The sequence below is a fragment of the Podarcis muralis genome, chromosome 4 (genome assembly GCF_964188315.1).
Source record: "Podarcis muralis chromosome 4, rPodMur119.hap1.1, whole genome shotgun sequence".
NCBI lineage: Eukaryota > Metazoa > Chordata > Lepidosauria > Squamata > Lacertidae > Podarcis > Podarcis muralis.
In genome coordinates this window covers 5,974,137-5,995,197 of record NC_135658.1, presented here as the reverse complement: position 1 = coordinate 5,995,197, position 21,061 = coordinate 5,974,137, and the positions used below count along the sequence as shown (strand labels likewise).

The window sequence follows — 21,061 nt, the reverse complement described above, 5'->3', positions numbered from 1 at the left end:
ATTTTTTTTTTTGGGGGGGTGGATTTGTGCAAACCTGAATATCTTGGTCTTTTTTATTTGAACTTCTAAGTCACCTGAACTCCGTCCTTGAAGCTCCAGGGAGGCTGCAGTGCAAACACCCACCCACCAGTGATTCACTGCGCTGTGAACCAGGAACTTCCTGGTGCGAGTCTTTCGTGAGATCACCCTCTGTCCGACTTAGCAACTCCCCTTTCGATCGGGTTAAGATGATGCTGGCCTTCCTTACAGGGGCGACGTTGCATTTAGTTGGTCAGGTTTGCAAAGTTCTCTGAATCCTATGAGAAGCAGTATAATGATCCCTGAATCACTACGGTGCTTTCCCTCCTTATCAACACAACAACCTTGTGAGGCAGGGAAAGAGAGTTTTCTCCAGAGAGCACTGAGATTCCACTGGAACTTGGTTGGCTGTCTTTGCCTGAACAGCACATGCTAACTACTATATAATAAATGGAGGGTGCCCTAATGTAATTATTCTTTAAGAACAGAGGAAGCTTATGCTGAGACGGACTGGCTCCGTACGTATTGCCTTCACTCACCGGCAGTGATTCTCTCAGGTTTCAGATTAGTGTCGTCGTCGTCCGTCCCCGTCCCCCCCCGTCCCCCCGAAGATGCTCTCCAAGCATTCAAAACTTGCTAGGCCCATTTTGCACCTGGCTATCAGCCGCTTGCGACCAAGTGAAGATGCCCGGGAGCCAGGATGGCGCCTGACGTCTCCACCACCTGTGGATCCTTGGCTCGGGACTGTTTTCACGCACCAATTCCACTTCCTGTAGAACCCTGTCATCCTGCACAATCAGAATGAATTTCAGGTACCAAAAAGTCGCACGGAAAAATACGACTTTTGAGTCGTCCGGACCCCAAATGGCCACTAGGCATTCATTTTGGCAACCGCAACCCTGGTTTAAGGAGCCATGTGGCGCCTAGCTAGTATATCTGAATTCCTAACCCTGTTTGTCGCTGAGCTTTGCAATGCACACAGCTTTCGGAGAGCTCCAAGTGCCTCACATACATGGTCTTCCTAATACTCGCAACAACCCAGTAAGGGAGGCAATAATTATTATCTCCCTATGAGCCAGGGTAGGGCTGTGGCCCTGGTGTCTTACACGGCGCCCCCTTCTGGATTTCTGATGGAGGCAAGGTTGGTTGAACCAGGGGATTTTATCACATGCAACTTTTCATACAGGGGAGGGAGAAGCTGCTTTGGAGATCCCCTTTTCTATGCAAGGAGTCGGGGGCTCTGCTGGCCTCTCCCCTCCATGCCTGCCTGCTATGCAGAAAGTAACCGAACAATTAAACCCCTGTGTTGCAAACAATTATCAGTAATATCCAAGGCAACACGATGACCAAGTACGACAATGCGATGTCAATATGAACTCTTTATATAATCCATACAGAACATTGAACAGTATGAAATATGCACTCTCTGCAAAACCAAATAAACAGAAATCTTATAAATCTCTGAAAGTCACAAAATAGGCACTCTTGATGGATTCTCTTGAAAACATAGAGCCAGATAAACATAAGTCTTAGAAAGTCTTTGTAGACTATGCAAGTCTCTGAAAGAAGCAATGGGTCAGATTCTTATCTGGTGAAAATAAGCCGTAAAGCTTTGTTTTATGACGTCCAACGCTGCTGAAGTGGTCCGCAAACAGACGTAGTGAACAGTGATTCCGGATATACCCACTTTCTGCTACACGGAAAGGGCTTCTCTTCATCCAGGACTCCGTTGGGAGGGGAGGAAGGGCGGGATACCAATCATTGTTAATAATAATAATAATAATAATAATAATAATAATAATTGATTATTATGTTAATAATTATAGAGAAAACTCATGCTCGGGCTTTGCCAAATATCCTGCATGTCGTTCAGATACACAGTGAGCCGGTTCACACACGCATTTTAAACGTGGCGTTTGTTAGTCAGCTTTTCTGGGTCTTGTGAATGCTACGGTGTCCAACGGGTGTCGAGATCGCAGTTTGTTGCCTCCAGCCTCAGTTCTATTGGCCATCCAACCACTGCTTAAAAACCTCTCCCGAAGGGGAGTCCACCCCGTTCATAAGACCAATCACTATGGCAAAGAGGAGAACCAAACCAGACTGAAAAGACAGTTATAGGAGCCGACCCAAAGCCCCCCCCCCACATCATGCGAGTGAGCTGTGAAAATATGATTCCTTTCCCCGTTCCTCATCTGTCTCCTCATCCACCTCCTTCTGTCTCGTATGCCTGAAGCTTTTTAGCAGAGATCCTCTTTGCTTAATCACGTAAAGAGATGGAGCAGGGAGATCGGTTTCCCGAGGGGGGAAACGGATGTTTCCATCCCATTAACGTTACCCGGCACTCTGGGGCCAGAGGTCAGTTGGTGCCTCCGAGACGCCGTCTCTAAGCAGCAACAGGGATCAATGGGCTCTGGTGGCTCCTTCTGTGCTTTGCATCCGTGCAGAACGACGGCTAAGTGGTGTCAAGGAATAGATTCATTCGCCACAGATTTAAAGAGGTGGATTTGGAGGACGGGCCTCAGAGATCCTTGAGGGCCGGCAATCGTAGATCCTTTTTAGGCTTGGCAAGCGACCAGAAGCAGGAGGGAATGATATGAAGTGCTCTTGTGCTGTCTGTGGAAATCTCCCGGTGAAGCTTTTTCGCAGCCTGGAAATAAACACCGTGCTTTTTGTAAACATGAAATCTGCCTGCGGTGGCAGATAGCGAGGCATCAAACTGTTCCTGCACAGCAGCAGAGGCATTTTGAATAAGCTGGCAACCTCAGCTCCACTGGTCCATCTGCCTGCATCTCTTGATCCAGGCATAGCCTTTGAAAGAGATTTCTTTTATTTTCTCTTGAAAAATAATAGAATCAAACGTTTTTATTTTTCTGGCTCGGTTAAGAGGAACGGTTACCCTCCAAAATCGTGCCTCAACAGGGTGGGGGCTTGGAGATACGATATAGGATAGCTTGTTTCCTCCAGTTGATCAGTTCCATCTATTGGAGATGGTGGAATGAGGCAGCTGTTTAAGAGGCCCAGAATCTGTTTTCCCATCTCGCAGTTTGTAATCTCATCTATTCTCCCTTCTCAGAAAGACACACACACACACACACACACACACACACAGAGAGAGAGAGAGAGAGAGAGAGAGAGAGAGAGAGAGAGAGAAACCTCACTCCTGAGAAAGGCACAGAGGCATAAACGAGTGTAGCACCACCTGGTAGATTACTCTTGGTGGTTATTGTTGTTATAATATATTTAATTATACCCTGTCTTTTTCCTTGACAGGGACTTGTAGACTTACAGTTAAAAATAAGAACTGCTAAAAATGTAAGGGGAGGGCAAACAATAACCAAAAAGCAAATTAAAACTCTCTCTTATCATAAAATCATAGGACTGTAGAGTTGGAAGGGACCAACGAGGGTCATCTAGTCCAGCCCCCTGCAAAGCAGAAATCTTTTGCCCAGTGTGGGGCTCAGACCCACAACCTGAGATTAAGAGTCCCGTACTCTATGGACCAAGCACATAGATATATATCTATTAAAACCAGACATATAACAGATATGAGCAACAGACCTTTCCTTAAAAGCAGTCAGATCCCCAAAGTCTGTTGGAACAAGCAAGCCTTCATCTGCTGGTGGCAGGACAGCAAGGAGGGAGTCTGTCTGGCTTCTCTAGGGAGGGGGTTTCGAAGTTGCTTGGGAGGAGCCACCACCGAGAAGGCCCTCTTCTGCGTCCCCACCAAGCGTCCCTGTGAGGGTGGTGGGAGCGAGCTAAGGGCCTCCCCTGAGGGTTTGCAGCTGACCAGTTGCTCTTCAGAGTCAGATTTATGAGGGGAGGTCGATGGATGCTGTTGAGCAGGGGTCAGCAAACTTTTTCAGCAGGGGGCCAGTCCGCTGTCCCTCAGACCTTCTTGGGGGGGCCGGACTATATTTTGGGGGGGAAAGGAAAAAAAGAACGAATTCCTATGCCCCACAAATAGCCCAGAGATGCATTTTAAATAAAAGGGTGCATTCTACTCATGTAAAAACACGCTGATTCCCAGACCGTCTGTGGGCCGGATTGAGAAGGCGACTGGGCCGGATCCGACCCCCGGGCTTTAGTTTGCCTACCCATGCTGTTGAGAGTTTCAGAGAAGGAGACGGATAGACCTTACGCATGGCTAGGAACCAAGAGAGCCGGCGTGGTGTAGTGGTTAGAGAGTTGGACTAGGACCTGCGAGACCCGGGTTCGAATCCCCACTTGGCCACAGGCAGGGTGTGGCCTCGGGGATCAGTGGCTGCCTCTCAGCCCAGCCTACCTCGCAGGGTCGATGGGGGGATTAAATGAGGAGGGGGAGCATCACTTAGGCCATCTTGAGCTCCTTGGAGAAAAATGCGGGAAAATACATTTGATAAGTAGATAGCAAGGGCACAGGTCTACTGGGTGAATGTCCCACTAGGTAGTGTGTCATTTTAGGGGTTGAAACCCAATTTTTCATTGAGGGCCTTAAAAATATGTTTTTGGGTGTAAGCAATTCAAACCTGCTATTATTTTCTGTGATTGGACAATGTGTAGCTTGGTAAAGCTACGTTTGAAGAAGAAGCGCATAAACTGCTTGAAGGAAAACCAAAGGATTTTAATCTTACCTTCTGAAAATGGCAGGGAATGCTAAATCACAGCAATAAATATAACAAGATATAATATTATATGACAGATGGACATCCACCCTCTGTTTAAAAACTGCCCGTGGTGGAGAGTCCATCACTTTCTGAGTGGACTTATGTGGATAAGGCGATTTCGCAGGGAAACCGGTACAAATTGTTAAGGACATCATGTGCTAACATATGAATGAATGCTGAGGGAACAGCTGTCATCTAATGTCCCCACAAACTTTGCGCAAGCCAAAAGGCATTTCTTCTTTTTTTAAAAGACACTTGTTCTAAGGTGCTTGCTGTTGTTGTTGTTGTTTAGTCGTTTAGTTGTGCCCGACTCTTCATGACCCATGGACCAGAGCACGCCAGGCACTCCTGTCTTCCACTGCCTCCCGCAGTTTGGTCAAACTCAAGCTGGTAGCTTTGAGAACACTGTCCCACCATCTCGTCCTCTGTCGTCCCCTTCTCCTTGTGCCCTCTGTTATGTATTGAAATTCTCACCCTGGGCCAGCAGGGGAATACTGTAGATAGTTATGCAAATGAAGGATTGAAAGTGACGTTTAGTGATTGGATAGTTTTAGAACGTTTCAACAGTTACAATTGTTCTGTAGCTCTATATAAGCAGGCTGGCTGAGCTCCTCAGTTCAGTTCTGTTCCAGCTTACAAAATAAAGAGCTGCTTTGGAGAAATCGCTGTGTCGTCTGCTATGTCAACCCACAACTTAACACCCTCCGTCTTTCCCAACATCAGGGTCTTTTCCAGGGAGTCCTCTCTTCTCATGAGGTGGCCAAAGTCTTGGAGCCTCAGCTTCAGGATCTGTCCTTCCAGTGAGCACTCAGGGCTGATTTCCTTACGAATGGATGTTCTAAGGTGCTACAGGTTCGTAAATGTCACATAGAAAGCATTGGGAGGGGGTAGTGTTGGTCAGTGTCAGAAGGTCCTAGGTTTAAAACTCGCTGGCTTTTCCAGGAAAGCTGTGAGAGATCCCTCTTAAATCCAGGAGAAACAATGTTCAGCTCGATGGACCGCTGGTCTGATTTGGTCTTACACAGCTTCCCTTGCTCTTATCTAAGAGTCCAGCTGTTTCTTCTCCAACAGAGCCAGCATGAAATTGTGCAAAAGACTGGCAGCGTTTCTCAATCTGAAGCCCACTTCCTGGCATTCAGAACTTTGCAGATGGCGTGTTCAGGTTCTTAGGCCCTTGCAGACTTGTGTTCGAGGCACGAACTTGCAGCGTTGGTTGGTGAAGCTAAATAGGTTTGCATCCCAAGCCCAGTTATGGAACTCATTGCCACAGGAGCAGGGGTGGCCACTGACCTTAGATAGCTTTAAAAGAGCAGTAGGCCAATTCATGGAGGAGACGAGGGCTATCGAGGGCTTCGAGCCAGGATGGAAGTTTCTGGAAGCCACAGGAGGGGAGAGGGCTCCTGTGTTCACTTCAGATCCTGCTTGTGTTAAGATTTTAAATTCCCTGCCCTGGAGCTCCAGACCACCCCTCCATACATCATGCATACATCACAGAAAAGGCGGTCTACAGCAGAAATCTGAGCGTGTTGTTTACCTCCTGTCTGGCAGGTTACCTGTTAATGGTCACTTGATTGGATACCCTGGGGAGCCTGGCCAGTCTTTTGTAATGATAAATAGTTCCTGAGCCAGGTCACAGGCTCACCTATCCAAACACAGACAGACATACCCTTAAGATAGGATTTGTGAAGGAAAAGGCAATGGGGAGGCTTTTCGATTTTCCTTTGATCTTGCAGAGAAAACATTTGGTCAGTTTGGGAATCAAAAATGGTTTCAGGTCGGTCTTCCTGTGCTGGTCTATGTACGTGCTTGGTTGGTACATTTATGAACATTTAACATATATCTAAGACCTTAAAGAGGGACGCAGGTGGCGCTGTGGGTAAAACCTCAGTGCCTAGGACTTGCCGATCGCATGGTCGGCGGTTCGAATCCCCGCGGCGGGGTGAGCTCCCGTCTTTCAGTCCCAGCTCCTGCCCATCTAGCAGTTCGAAAGCACTCCTAAGTGCAAGTAGATAAATAGGGACCGCTTTATAGCAGGAAGGTAAACGGCGTTTCCGTGTGCTGCGCTGGTGCTGGTTCGCCAGAGCAGCTTCGTCACGCTGGCCACGTGACCCGGAAGTGTCTGCGGACAGTGCTGGCCCCCAGCCTCTTAAGTGAGATGGGCGCACAACCCTAGAGTCGAACACGACTGGCCCGTACGGGCAGGGGTACCTTTACCTTTACCTTAAGACCTTAAAATTCTTATCACACTTGCAACAGGCATCTGGTTGGCCACTGCAAGAACAGGATGCTGGACTTGATAGGCCATTGGCCTAATCCAGCAAGTTTTTTAGGTTATGTTCCCCCCCCCACACACACCAAGAGACACCAATACAGCACACACAAACACGCACGAGACATTGGGCGGACAAAAAGGTAATTTGGTTCTCAGGCTTCTACATTTGGAGAGAGGCAAGAGTTTTCTCTCGGCAGAAGGGCAGATGTTGGGCACCTTATTCTGTTCCAGGCCTACCACGCCTTTCATTGCTGCATAGCAGGCAGGAATTAAACTGGTGCAGTTTCCCAGCACCGCTGGGGTGTGGCGCCGGGAAAGCTTTGCACCTTGAATCCTTGCGACTAGCGCGTAAGGCAGAGGAGAACCTGGCAGAAGAAGAGAGGTGGCAATTTGAAGAGAGACTCAGGTGGAAGCGGTTCACTGTGTCCTTTGAAAGCGATTCTTTCCAAGCCTTGAGAGGCAGGCGAGGCAGGCGGGGGTCTTTTTTTAGAAGCAAGAGTCTTCATTTTGCTTCAGCATTTACACTTTGCGGATACAAAGCTTCCCACTCTCCATGGGGGAGGCAGTTTTTAGCTCATTGTTGAGTAAATGAGAAGCTTCTATCAGTCCTTGCTGGAGGGTTGGCACCTCACTCTGGCGGATAAATTCACACTTAGGCAAGAGAGGTTACAGGTTCCTGTTTCTCCCTTCCTTCAAAAGAAAGGGGAAAGGGAGAAGAATATTGTCTCTACTTCAGAGGAGGCCTGCATTCAGGCTTGAAAGCCAAACAGAGAAACAGCCACAACGGGCAGGAAGAAGGTTATTTTTCCTCTGTGTTAGAGAAACCTGGGCTATGGGTCTCCTTCCAGCCCCTTCTCTCCACCTGCTCTCTGAGACTGGTGAGCGGTTTGGGTTCGGATGGGGCCGGAAATCTGATTCAGGTAGCATTCGTAGGTGAATCTGATTCGCACCTTCCGAAACAAAGGTGAAGTGAAACACAGCCATCGCTGGAAATTTCCACATCTCCGAATCTTGCAGTGCCCTTTTCCAGCCCAGAAACATAAACAAAATTGCACATCATTATGTGCAGGAAAATGCACGTTTTGTTTATATAGTGCATTTATATCCCACCTTTCCTTGAAGGAGCTCAAGGTGGGCTACGTCGTTTTCCTCCTGGGGGGTGGTCCCCACCCAGGGTTACCCAGTGAGCTTCATGGGTAATTTGAACCTTGGTCTCTCTCCCTCTCTATCCCAGCCCAGCATTCTAACCCTCTCCTTTTCCCTTATGGGGTATCTAAGAGCCTGTATAGAGTCCTTAAGAAGGTCCCCTATCGGAAGGAGAAAACAACAGAGGCCAACTAGAGAATATTGAGAAGCAAAGCAGCTAGTAAGCCTGATCTTTATTGATCTGTTGCAACAGGGTCCTCACTCACCACATGCAGGAGGGAGGAGGGACCCAGAACAGTGGTGCGCAAGCCCTTATACACTGTAAAGACTTATGAAATTGCCCCCCCTCGTAGCCCAAGACCACCCCCCAAAACAACATACATACATCACAGAAGGAGGCTGTCTACAGCAGAAATCCTGTGTGCCAGGATACCTGATAATGGTCACTGATTGCTTTAACTGGGCAGCCTGGCCATTCTTTTGTGATGGTAAATACTTTAATTCCTGAATCCAGGTCACAGGCTGGTAAGCAAACGACAATGGGGAAGCTTTCCCATTTCCTCCGTCACTGCAGAGAATATTTGAGTCAAAATGACTTCGGGATTGCTCTCCTGTACTATTTCAGACACGTGGTTTATATACCTATGTATGTGTTTGCCTTGTAGATTTATGAACATATGATTTATATATATGAGACCTTAGAATTCCTATAACAACCTGCCTCTCCCAACTCTCTTATCACAGCCCAGCCTTCTAACCATTGCACCACACCGGCATACAAATTGCATGATGTAAGCAAAAACTGCTTTGCAAAAATGGGTATATTGGCCAAACTGCAGATAAACGTGGGGGAGTTAGGAGAAGTCTTCCCTTACAAGCTGCCTAATTGTCACAAGGACTTTTGTTGTTGTTGTTGCAAAATTCCACTTAAGAGTGGAAAACAGAGAAATTTAGATTGACAGATTTATCCATCCCTAACTAACAGATCCAACTTGTGGATGGAAATTCAGGGCCCCATCCATTGCTTTATGCAACTGTGCTGACCTACCACTCGATTTCACAGCATTTTCAGTGGACCCGTACCCTAGGCCTTAATCCAGCTCTGCTTTTAATTTTTTAGTGTCAAGTTTGCTTCTGACACTAACTTTTTCTCCATTAAAAAAAGAGTCCTTTTTGTGCTTTGAGAAATATACATCTTTGGAGCGTGTTCTCTTGTTCACATTGCTAGGAATAATATGTTTGCACAGTTGCACTTTTCAGCAAACCGAGGGCGTGAAATGCAGGCAACAGAATCCTTGCCCAAGTTGTGAGACGGAAATGGCAGCTTTGTATCTTTTCAGATCCGAAAACGGTCCGTCTTAAAAATAAATAAAAATGCCCTAATTTCAATTACCATTTCTAACAAGTAGGATGGCTTCTTCCTTAGGCGGTTTGCTGTGAAGTTCAGGATCTATTTAGGAACATGAAAAGCTGCCTCGTGCAGAATCAGACCCTTGTTCCACTAAAGACAGGAGTAGGGGAACATCTGTGGCCTTGCAGATGTGGCTGGACTCCAACTCCCATCAGTGCTGACCATTGGTCATGCTGGCTGGGGCTGATGGGAGCTGGAGTCCGGCAAGCCTTATGAGGAGTGGTTGAAGGAGCTGGGTATGTTTAGCCTGGAAAAGAGGAGACTGAGAGGAGATAGGATAGCCATCTTCATATATTTGAAGGGCTGTCACATGGAAGATGGAGCAAGCTTGTTTTCTCCTGCTCTGGAGGAGAGGACTCGAACCCATGGCTTCAGGTTACAAGAAAAGAGATTCCGACTATATGTTGAAGAATCATTGCTTCGACACTGGTGATCTTTGCTTCTTCCAGTACACTGTCTGTCTTCCCAAGTGATGTGGGTGGATGGCGGCTAACAGACTAAGGTTGAATCCTGACAAGACAGAAGTACTGTTTTTGGGGGACAGGGAGCGGGTGGGTGTGGGGGATTCCCTGGTCCTGAATGGGGTAACTGTGCCCCTGAAGGATCAGGTGCGCAGCCTGGGAGTCATTTTGGACTCACAGCTGCCCATGGAGGTGCAGGTCAATTCTGTGTCCAGGGCAGCTGTCTACCAGCTCCATCTGGTACGCAGGATGAGACCCTCCCTGTCCGCAGACTGTCTTGCCAGAGTGGTGCATGCTCTAGTTATCTCACGCTTGGACTACTGCAATGCGCTCTATGTGGGGCTACCTTTGAAGGTGACCCGGAAACTGCAACTAATCCAGAATGCAGCAGCTAGACTGGTGACTGGGAGTGGCCGCCGGGACCACATAACACCGGTCCTGAGAGATCTGCATTGGCTCCCAGTACGTTTCCAAGCACGATTCAAAGTATTGGTGCTGACCTTTAAAACCCTAAACGGCCTCGGTCCTGTATACCTGAAGGAGCGTCTCCACCCCCATCATTCAGCCAGGACACTGAGATCCAGTGCCGAGGGCATTCTGGCGGTTCCCTCACTGCGAGAAGTGAGGCTACAGGGAACCAGACAGAGGGCCTTCTCGGTAGTGGCGCCCGCACTGTGGAATGCCCTCCCATCAGATGTCAAAGAGATAAACAATTACCTGACATTCAGAAGACATCTTAAGGCAGCCCTGTTCAGGGAAGTTTTTAATATGTAACGCTGTACTGTTTTTAACACTTGATTGGGAGCCGCCCAGAGTGGCTGGGGAAACTCAGCCAGATGGGTGGGGTATAAATAAATAAATAAATAAATAAATAAATAAATAAATTATTATTATTATTATTATTATTATTATTATTATTATTATTATGTGTAGATTTTTTCAGAGACACCGTTGATGGAATCTTTCGAAGGGGCTGGAGATGGCGTTTATAAGTGGTCCATGTTTCACCATAGTTTAATAAACCACGGCTTAGTGTTAAGTGAGCATCAGGGCTGTCCGAGGTGTCAGAAACAAGGCCTCTGAAACAAGGAGACCAAGAGTAAGTGGGAACTCAGCTCTGCATCTGGTTAGACCAGTTCTCTTCCTCTTCTCCCGCCCTTCCTCTTCCCCTGACAGTTTCACCTGCTCTTTAGATTTACTGGTTCCATAAAAAGATAAGCCTTTCCCGCATCTGTGCACGTCCTTGAGACACCTCCAGCCTTCTGAGTCTCCTGCCCTTCCCTAAAGGTTGCAGTTGCCAAGAGAGAACCGGTTAGGGTTGCCATATTTCATCTGCCATTCTTCCAGGGTGGGTAGATCTTGTGTCTTCCAATACTTTGCGATAAGTATTCTTGCTGCTGTCGTGGCATACATAAAGAAAGTTCTATCCTTCTTTAGCACCAATTGGCCTACGATGCCCAGGAGGAAGGCCTCTGGTTTCTTCAAGAAGGTATATTTAAATACCTTTTTCATTTCATTATATATCATCTCCCAGAAAGCCTTAATCCTTGGGCACGTCCACCAAAGGTGAAAGAATGTACCTTCAGTTTCTTTACATTTCCAACATTTATTGTCGGGCAAATGATAGATTTTTGCAAGCTTGACTGGTGTCATGTACCACCTATAGATCATTTTCATTAAATTCTCTCTTAAGGCATTACATGACGTGAACTTCATACCTGTGGTCCATAACTGTTCCCAGTCAGCAAACATAATGTTATGTCCAACATCTTGCTGGCAGCCTGTTTTCAATACTGGGGCTTTGTTTTGGAGTACTGAAGTAGTGAAGAAAAGTGACTGTGAGCATGCGCAAAGTGCCTTTCCCCTCACCCCTGCACAGCCTTATCCTCCTGCACAAATGGGTGTGACCCTCTTTTAAAATTTTCTTTCTTTCTGTGTTGCACTTACCGTATTTTTCGCTCCATTAGACACACCTAGTTTTTAGAGGATGAAAACAAGAAAATAATAATATTCTGAACGAAACAGTGGATGTATGATTTTTGTGGTTCATGCTGTGGCCACAGACATGTGATTTGGCGGTGAGTTTGGGGTAGCCCAGTGCGAAAATCCTGAGGATCCATGTGGATCCGTGCTTTGTAACCACGTTTTTGCACCATTGCGGCCCCATGAAACAGTGGGTGCAGGGGTTTTTTGGTGTAAGCTGTAGCCATGGATATGCTATGTGATCTGATGGTGAACTTGGGGTGATGCCAATGCAAAAATCCTGAGGATCCATGTGCTTTTACCTCCCCACTCCCAGGCAGCCTCCTTTATCGCTAGCGTCCCTTATCTCCCTCCTGATCACTTGCCGATCAGCTGCTCAGCAGCTTCGTTTCAACACCCCCTTCCCTCTTTCTAAAAGAAAAAAGAAAAAAAAGCACCATCTGCTTTTCACCCCTGGGCAATTTGCCTCCAGGGACCACGCATTCGCTCCATAAGACGCATACACATTTCCCCTTACTTTTTAGGAGGAAAAAAGTGCGTATTATGGAGCGAAAAATACGGTACATCCCACCTTTTTCTTGAGGTGGCCTACATGTTTCTCCCCCTCCTCTGTTAATCCCCACCACAACCCCGTGAGGTAGGTCAGACTGAGAGGCAGTGACTGGCTCAGGATCACACCCAAGGGAGCTTCATAGCCGAGTGGGGATTCAAACCCTGGTCTCCCAGGTCTTAGTCTGACACTCTAACCACTGCCATCATGTGGCAGGGAGTTCCATAGTTGAACCCTGTGCTGCATGAAGAAGTACTAAATCTTCCCACATTCAGCTTTATGAGATGCTCGTAAGTTTGAGTGTTCTCAGAGAGGGAGAACACTTTTCTCTATCTACTTTCTTGAGGCCTGTCTTCCTGTCTTCTAGGCGACGGGGATTATCGGTTCTCGCAAGCAACAAAAGAGATGTTAACACTTTTAACTGGTCTGGACTACGGGGGGGTGTGTGTCTCCTTTTATTTTAATTTGCGCAGAGGGGGATTCAGCTCATCCTTTTTTTAAAAAAAATATTTTATTGCATTTTAAGAAAAAAAGAAAGATAACCAAGCATATATCAAACACAGAAATCATGACTTACAGCTCTATAGAAAGAAAGAAAGAAAAAGAAAAAAGAAAAAATCCCAATTTTTCATATACTTTTTTCATAACCGTCTGGACTTCCTCACATTTCCCTTCCTTGCGTTCTCCATTAAACAGATATGTTCAGCAAATTATTACCTTCTTTCAAATCTTATATTCTAATTCTGATATGTTATGTCTCTGATTTTAAATGTTTCCATCAAATATTTAACTACTTAGTTTAGACATAACTTTACTTCAAATCTCGTCTTTATATTTCAACTTATTTTCCTACGTTTCTCATCTAGACAGCTGATGCCATAGTCCTTCCATTCATGCACTTTCTTAACATTCATACAATTTATAAAATTTTTGTAAATAGTCTTTAAACTTCTTCCAGTCCTCTTCCTCCTCCTCTTTTCCCTGGTCTCGAATTCTGCCAGTCATCTCAGCCAGTTCCATGTAGTCCATCAGTTGCGTTTGCCATTCTTCCAGTGTGGGCAAATCTTGTGTCTTCCAATATTTTGCAATCAGTATTCTTGCTGCTGTGGGATTCAGCTCATCCTTTGAGCCCCTGTTTGCGTCTGGAAGTTGTCCAGTCTGGAAACAGCTTTCCCCTCCTTCTCTGCTGTTTGGGAGCAGCAGGACTCGCCCCCCTCCCCATCATTGATTTATTGATTTATGGATAGAACAAATTATATCCTGCCCTTCGAAATGGTGTTTCTAGGGCAGCCTTGCAGCCAAACAGAAACAAAACGTGCAACCAATCCGTCAGAACAGGACAATGTCAAGGATAATGGATAAAACAGGATATGCAAGCAGCGTGGAAGCAGGCACCTCCCAAGGCTGTGCAGGGCTTCTGACCATTTGCTAAGTCCCTGTCTCTCCTGGCTCCTGACTGCCTGAGGTCCTTTGCCTCTTTGCTTGTGTCCTCTGGAAGTTTTGGACTACAACTCCCATCAGCCCCTGCCAACATGGTCTGGGCGTTTCAGATTACAGTGGACCATTGGGTTACGTTACCTTCGGGTAATGCAACTTTTGGGTTGTGAACGCGGCAAACCCGGAACTGTACACTTCGGGGTTTCACGCGCATGCGCAGAAGCGGCTTCTCTACTTACAGAATTTTTGGGGTGCAGGCGGACCCCTGGAATGAATTAAATTCATATCCGGAGGGTCCACTGTACAGTGGTACCTTGGTTCTCAAATGCCTTGGTTCTCAAACAACTTGGAACCCAAACACTGCAAACCCGGAAATAAGTGTTCCGGTTTGTGAACTTTTCTCGGAAGCCGAACGTGCTCCATTTGGAGTACCACACTTCCATTGTGAGTGTTACGCTGAGGTCTGTCTGTTTTTGCTATTTATTTTGTGGTTTTGTGGCTCTTTTTTGTCTTGGTTTTGTGACTGTGTGGAACCCAGTTCAGCTACTGGTTGATTGTGTGACTGCATTGTTTATTGCTTTCATTTTATGGATCAATGGTCTCTTTAGAAAGTAAAATCCATGTTAAATTGCTGTTTTAGGTTTTTTTTTAAAAAAAGTCTGGAATAGATTAGCGTATTTTTCACCCCATAGGACGCACCGGCCCATAGGACGCACCAAGTTTTTTTGGGGGGAAATAAAGAAGAAAAAAAATTATTTCCCCCCCAGGCGCTTGTGCGGCCGGCAGCGGGGAGAAGCGCTCTTCTCCCCGCAGCCCGCCTTCAGACCAGGTCCGGGGACAGCGGGAAGACGCCCTGCGCCTCCCAGCTGTCCCCGGAGCTTGTGGGGCAGGCAGCGGGGAGAAGCGCTCTTCTCCCCGTCGCCCGCCTTCAGATCAGGTCTGGGGACTGTCCCCGGAGCTTGTGGGGCTGGCGGCGGGGTCGCCCCGCCGTCAGCCTCCAAACCACTTCGGGAGACAACGGGATGGCGGCGTTCGGCCTCCCCGCTGTCCCCCGACCTTGTGGGGCTGGCGCTGGGGCTCTCCAGGCTTCAGCGAAAGCCTGCATTCACCCCATAGGACGCACACACATTTCCCCTTCATTTTTGGAGGGGAAAAAGTGCGTCCTATAGGGCGAAAAATACGGTAATCCATTTTGCATTACTTGCTATGGGGAAGCGTGCCTTGGTTTTGGAACGCTTTGGTTTTGGAACGGACTTCCGGAACGGATTAAGTTTGAGAACCAAGGCACCACTCGGACAGCGGCTAGATAAGATTATTTTATGACGCTCCTTATCGGCGTAATAAATGAACGGATTGCGCGAAAGAGAGAAGGGGCTTTGTGTTGTTTGAGCACCTGCCATTCACCTCTCTTGCCTCCCTCCCCGGTCAGTTTCTCCCTCAATAGATGTTCAGGATACGTCATGGAGCGCAATCTAACCCTGAAAGGTTTTGGCAGGGAGCCGGTTCTGGGAACAGCCGATAGCCTGGCTCATCTTGGCATCAAATGACACGTCTCACTTATGAGACTCTGCCTGTTAGTTAATGTTTAAACAGCCACCCTGATCTGCTTCCAAACAACATTAGCTGAGTTTTCCCAACTGACATGAAAAGTGGGCGCTGCTTGCATCCTGCTGTTCCCTGCCATTATGTATATGTGGAAAGGCATGATTCACACAAACCACACAGGCTGTCGCTCCTTGATGGCATGTGTTTAACAGACGAGGATGCAGCCTTGAAGACAATTGCCACGTGAAAAAGGGACCTTAGACATAATGCAGCCCAACTCAGTTCAGGGAATAAAGGTAAAGGTAAAGAGACCCCTGACCGTTAGGTCCAGTTGTGGCCGACTCTGGGGTTGCAGTGCTCTTCTCGCTTTATTGGCCAAGGGAGCCGGCGTACAGCTTCTGGGTCATGTGGCCAGCAGGACTAAGCTGCTTCTGGCGAACCAGAGCAGCGCACAGAAACGCCGTTTACCTTCCTGCCGGAGTGGTACCTATTTATCTACTTGCACTTTGACATGCTTTCGAACTGCTAGGTTGGCAGGAGCAGGGACAGAGCAATGGGAGCTCAGCCCGTCGCGGGGATTCAAACCACCAACCTTCTGATCGGCAAGCCCTAGGCTCTGTGGTTTAACCCACAGCACCACCCGTGTCCCTGTTCAGGGAATACTTCCACTCTATTCTGCCTTGGTCAGATCCCCACCTGCGATATTGTGTCCAGTTCTGGGCGCCACGATTTAAGAAGGATGTTGTCAAGCTGGAAGCTAGACTGGTGACTGGGAGCAGCCGCCGAGACAACATAACACCGGTCCTGAAATTGGCTCCCAGTACGTTTCCAAGCACAATTCAAAGTGTTGGCGCTGACATTTAAAGCCCTAAACAGCCTCGGCCCAGTAGACCTGAAGGAGCTTCTCCACCCCCATCGTCCAGCCCGGACACTGAGGTCCAACTCCGAGGGCCTTCTGGCGGTTCCCTCCCTGCAAGAAGTGAGGTTACAGGGCCTTCTCAGTCGTGGCTCCCTCTCTGTGGAACAGCCTCCCATCAGATGTCAAAGAAATAAACAACTATATTACTTTTAGAAGACATCTGAAGGCAGCCTTGTTTAGAGAAGCTTTTAATATTCGATAAATTATTGTATGTTAATACTTTGTTGGAAGCCGCACAGAGTGGCTGGGGAAACCCAGCCAGATGGGCGCGGTATAAAGAATAAATTATATTGTATCTATAGGTGTGCAGATGATCAAGGGTCTAGAACATGGGTAGGCAAATTAAGGCCTGGGGGCCGAATCCGGCCCAATCGCCTTCTCAATCCGGCCTGTGGACGGTCCGGGAATCAATGTGTTTTTACATGAGTAGAATATTTGCTTTTATTAAAAATGCATCTCTGGGTTTTTTGTGGGGCATAGGAATTTGTTCTCCCCCCCCAAAAAAGCCCCCACTGCTGAAAAAGTTTGCTGACCCCTGGTCTAGAAGCCAAGCCTTATGAGGAGCAGTTGAAGCATAGCTGTCAACTTTTCCCTTTTCTTGCAAGGAGTCCTATTCGGAATTAGGGAATTTCCCTTAAAAAAAAGGGAAGCGTTGACAGCTATGAGTTGAAGGAGCTGGGTATGTTTAGCCTGGAAAAGAGGAGACTGATATGACAGCCATCTTCAAATATCACAAGGCCTGTCACATGGAAGATGGAGCAAGCTTGTTTTCTCCTGCTCTGGAAGGTAGGACTCGAACCCATGGCTTTGAGTTACAAGAAAGGAGATTCCGACTAAACACTAGGAAGACCTTTCTGAGGGTAAGAGCTGCCTTGGAATGTGGGTGACTCTCCTTCGTGGGAAGTTTTCAAGTACAGGAAGTGTGCCAGCGCTGGAAATGGGGCATTGATCAGGCTGGCATCTCACAGATATCGAAGGGGGTGGGGTGGGAGTTTGTGTCTGCTGGCTGGAGAACAGTTCCCCTACCCTTTTGCTAGGATAATGATTTCTGTGGATGCTGAGACAGGCAGCATTTCATGGAAACAGCCTTGAGCCGAAGCCTTGAGCTCTCAGACCTTGAAGGGATTAAATTACGCATTTGCGCAACTGAAGAAGTGTGCATGCACACATTTGTGTATCTGAAGAAGTGTGCATGCACACGAAAACTCATACCAATAACTAACTTAGTTGGTCTCTAAGGTGCTACTGGAAGGAATTTTTAAATGTAATTTAATTTATTTTATTTTGTTTCGATTTGTGCAACAGTGAGAGCTCAGTGTGTAACAAAAATATACATGCACCATTTTGTTATTTGTTCACCATGCTCTATATCTCACATTTCTCCAAAACACGAATGGAGAGCCTCTGGCCCAGAGACAGAATGTGGCCCTCTGGGTGTCTCTCTCTGGCCCTTGAGACTCTCTCTTGGCCACACCCCTTTCCATCAGGCCACACCCCCTCAGTGGCTCTGCTCTGCAACTTCCTCCAGCGGTTTTGCTCCGACTTTAATTCTGCTGTTGAACTGGATGGAGGGACGTGCGTGTTTACGTGCGTGTAAAAACCTCTGGCCTTTGCATGGCTAGATTGTAAACCAGTAGAGCAAAAGAAGAGGAGGAGATCGTGCTGGATCAGGCCCAAATGGCACACCTAGTCCAGAGTCCGCTTCTCACTATGGCCAAACAGATGACTGTGGGAAACCCGCCATCGGGATTCGAACACAAGACCCCTCTCCCCTCCTGCCATTTCCGGCAACTGGTATTCAGAAACAGCCATGAATTCTCCCAATCCTCTTTCAAAGCCATCCAAGTTGGTGGCCAAGCAAGGTCAAGCATGGGCCTTCTTCTTCTACTTCTTCTTTTTAAATAGTTTTTATTGAAAATTTCAACATAACAATTTATCAAAAACATATCATCCTCATCCCCCCCCCCAATTTTCCCTCCCCCCTCCCTAAAAGAAACCCACCCTCCCGGACTTCGCTCAGCTCCTCTCTCTGGTTTATAAGGACATGTTATTTTCTGCATATTATCAAATTGTAATGATCCTTAATTTGTCTGTCTATATATTACCAAGGAGGGATGCGGGTGGCGCTGTGGGTTAAACCACAGAGCCTAGGGCTTGCCGATCGGAAGGTCAGTGGTTCGAATCCCCGTGACGGGGTGAGCTCCCATTGCTCGGTCCCTGCTCCTGCCCACCTAGCAGTTCGAAAGCACGTCAAAGTGCAAGTGGATAAATAGGTACAGCTCTGGCGGGAAGGTAAACGGTGTTTCCGTGCGCTGCTCTGGTTTGCCAGAAGCGGCTTAGTCATGCTGGCCACATGACCTGGAAGCTGTATACCGGCTCCCTCGGCCAGTAAAGCGAGATGAGCGCGGCAACCCCAGAGTCGGCCACGACTGGACCTAATGGTCAGGGGTCCCTTTACCTTTACCTATGTTACCAATAATAAATTTATGTTTGTTTATTCAAAACCTGCCAAGGAGATCAGTTCATTTTGTTGCTTCTTTAAATACTTTGTAAAAGGTTCCCATTCTTCTTTAAAGTCACAGTTGTCCCTTTCACATAATTTATACGTCAATTTCACCAGTTCCGCATAGTCCATCAGTTTTCCTCGCCACAGTTCTTTTGCTGGGATTTCTTCGTTCTTCCATCCTTGCGCTATTAAGACTCTTGCCGCCGTTGTCACATACGAATCGTGGGTTTCCTTTGGGAACGGAGCGCGACAAGGGGGAAACCGCTCTGACCTGTTCTTTCCAGCCATGGGACAAGCGGAGTTGGGGATTTGGGGACGAGGCCATAGTTTAACTGTGCACTGTGTGGAGAAGGACTTCCTTCCAGGTGTCCTCAATCTTTGAAGCTTCATGGGATATCCGCAAGTTCTAGCGTTACGAGAGACGGAGAAGAACCTTTCCATATCTTCTTCCATATCTTCTTTCTCATGAACTTTCCTCCTATTCCCTCCCTCCCTCTCATCCCTGCTCTGCACCTGCTCCTTCTCATGCTTCGATTCTCACCGAACCCGTTTTCCCAGATTCTGCCAATGTTGAGGCAGAACCACCAGCCTTTGAACAAACTGGGCAACCTTCCTAAATGCAAATCCAGCCCACAAGAAAGATCGTGGAGAGATGCTTGCAGAAGATGGTCCTCACCCATCCAACCAGTCTGCTCTGAGTCCATGAGGACAAGGCCCTGGAAAGGCCTTCTGTCATCTCCTTGGTGATGCCTGCTTCTTGCCTTGAGACTCATCCGGAAGAACCAGAATGATGCCCTAGCTGGACTGTTGATGTGGACCAGACCAAGGGGAGCGAGCAACTCACATCTGCGGGGAAAGTTTGCAACGTTTGGGATTTTTCAGTCCCGGGAAAAGGCAAGGAAGAGGCAATGGGATTTATAAAATCAAACATGGCAAGGAGAAAGTGGACGGAGGGGGAGTTTTCCCTCCCTCCTGTGTAACTAGAACTTGTTGAATGCGGGAAGATTCACGAAGGAGCAAAGGAAGTCCTGATTAATCTGTGGAACTCCCTCCCACAGGAAGCAGCAAGGGCCACCAACAAGGATGGCTTTGAAAGGAGATGCCCGGTGCTGGTAAAACCCAGGTTGTGGGTTCGATCCCTGTGCAGGCCACCTGCATATTCCTGCATTGCAAGGAGTTGGACTAGGTGACCCCTGGGGTCCCTCCCGACTCTAGAATTGTATGAAATTCATGGAGGAGGAGACGGCTGTCAATGGCTACTAGCCAGGATGGCTATGTTCTGCCTCCATAGTTGGAAGGAGCAATGCTTCTGAATACCAGTTGCCGGAAACCTCAAGAGAGGAGACTGGTCTTGTGTTCGAATCCTGCTCGCGGGTTTCCCACAGGCATCTTGGTCGGCCACTGTGAGAACAGGATGCTGGACTAGGTGGGCCATTGGCCTGATCCTGCAGCCAGGCTCCTCCTAGAGCTCTGCAAACATGGAGAGAGGATTGCAGGAAAACGTCTATCTGGTGTTGGTAGCACAATTCCTCCAGGGTTGTTCAGAGCAGGGGCACAGAGGCTGCCGCCTTGCCAGTGAGTAGCAGACCCAGCCGAAGGCCGCCAGGCCCGAGGGCATCCTGCGCCACGTCGCCAGGCCCCCTTAACAAGCAGCCCATCTTCAAGCGGCACACCTATACTTTGCCGTTTCGCTGCCTTGCCCACGCCCTACCGTTCTCCCCTCCCTGTGGTTCCTGGCAGCGCTCTTCAGAAGTGAAGCCCACAACTGTAATTAAATGAAACGGGCCATCATTTTGGATGTCGGGAACCTCTCCTGACACATGTCTTGGTCGCTGGGTTCGGCCGTGACGATGTGGAAAGGAGAGGAGGCAGGGACTTCTGCTCCTTGCAGCTCAGGGTGTGCTGGGAAGTGGAATGCAACCCGTTGGACCTCATTGTTCTCAGGCCCAGTGTTTGGAGAGGCTCAGCTAAGCGCCGCTGCATGCAGAAGACCTCGAATTCAACCCCCAGAGTCTCTAGGCAGGACTGGGAAAAGACTAATCTAAAATCCCGGCTGGTGTACACAAAACTGGGCTAGAGAGGCCGACGGTCTGGCTCCCTATACAGCAACTCCCTCTGTTCCTGGTTGAACCCTTCATTCAAAACTATGAGGACTAGCATCTTAGCTCAG

General features: G+C 47.9%; 1 protein-coding gene across 1 annotated transcript in view; it reads left to right on the top strand.

Moving 5' to 3' along the window:
- The window catches only part of STARD10 (StAR related lipid transfer domain containing 10), a 67,882-nt gene that overhangs the window by 2,098 nt on the left and 44,723 nt on the right, over nucleotides 1–21,061 (top strand). The gene's annotated exons all lie outside the window — the stretch shown is intronic.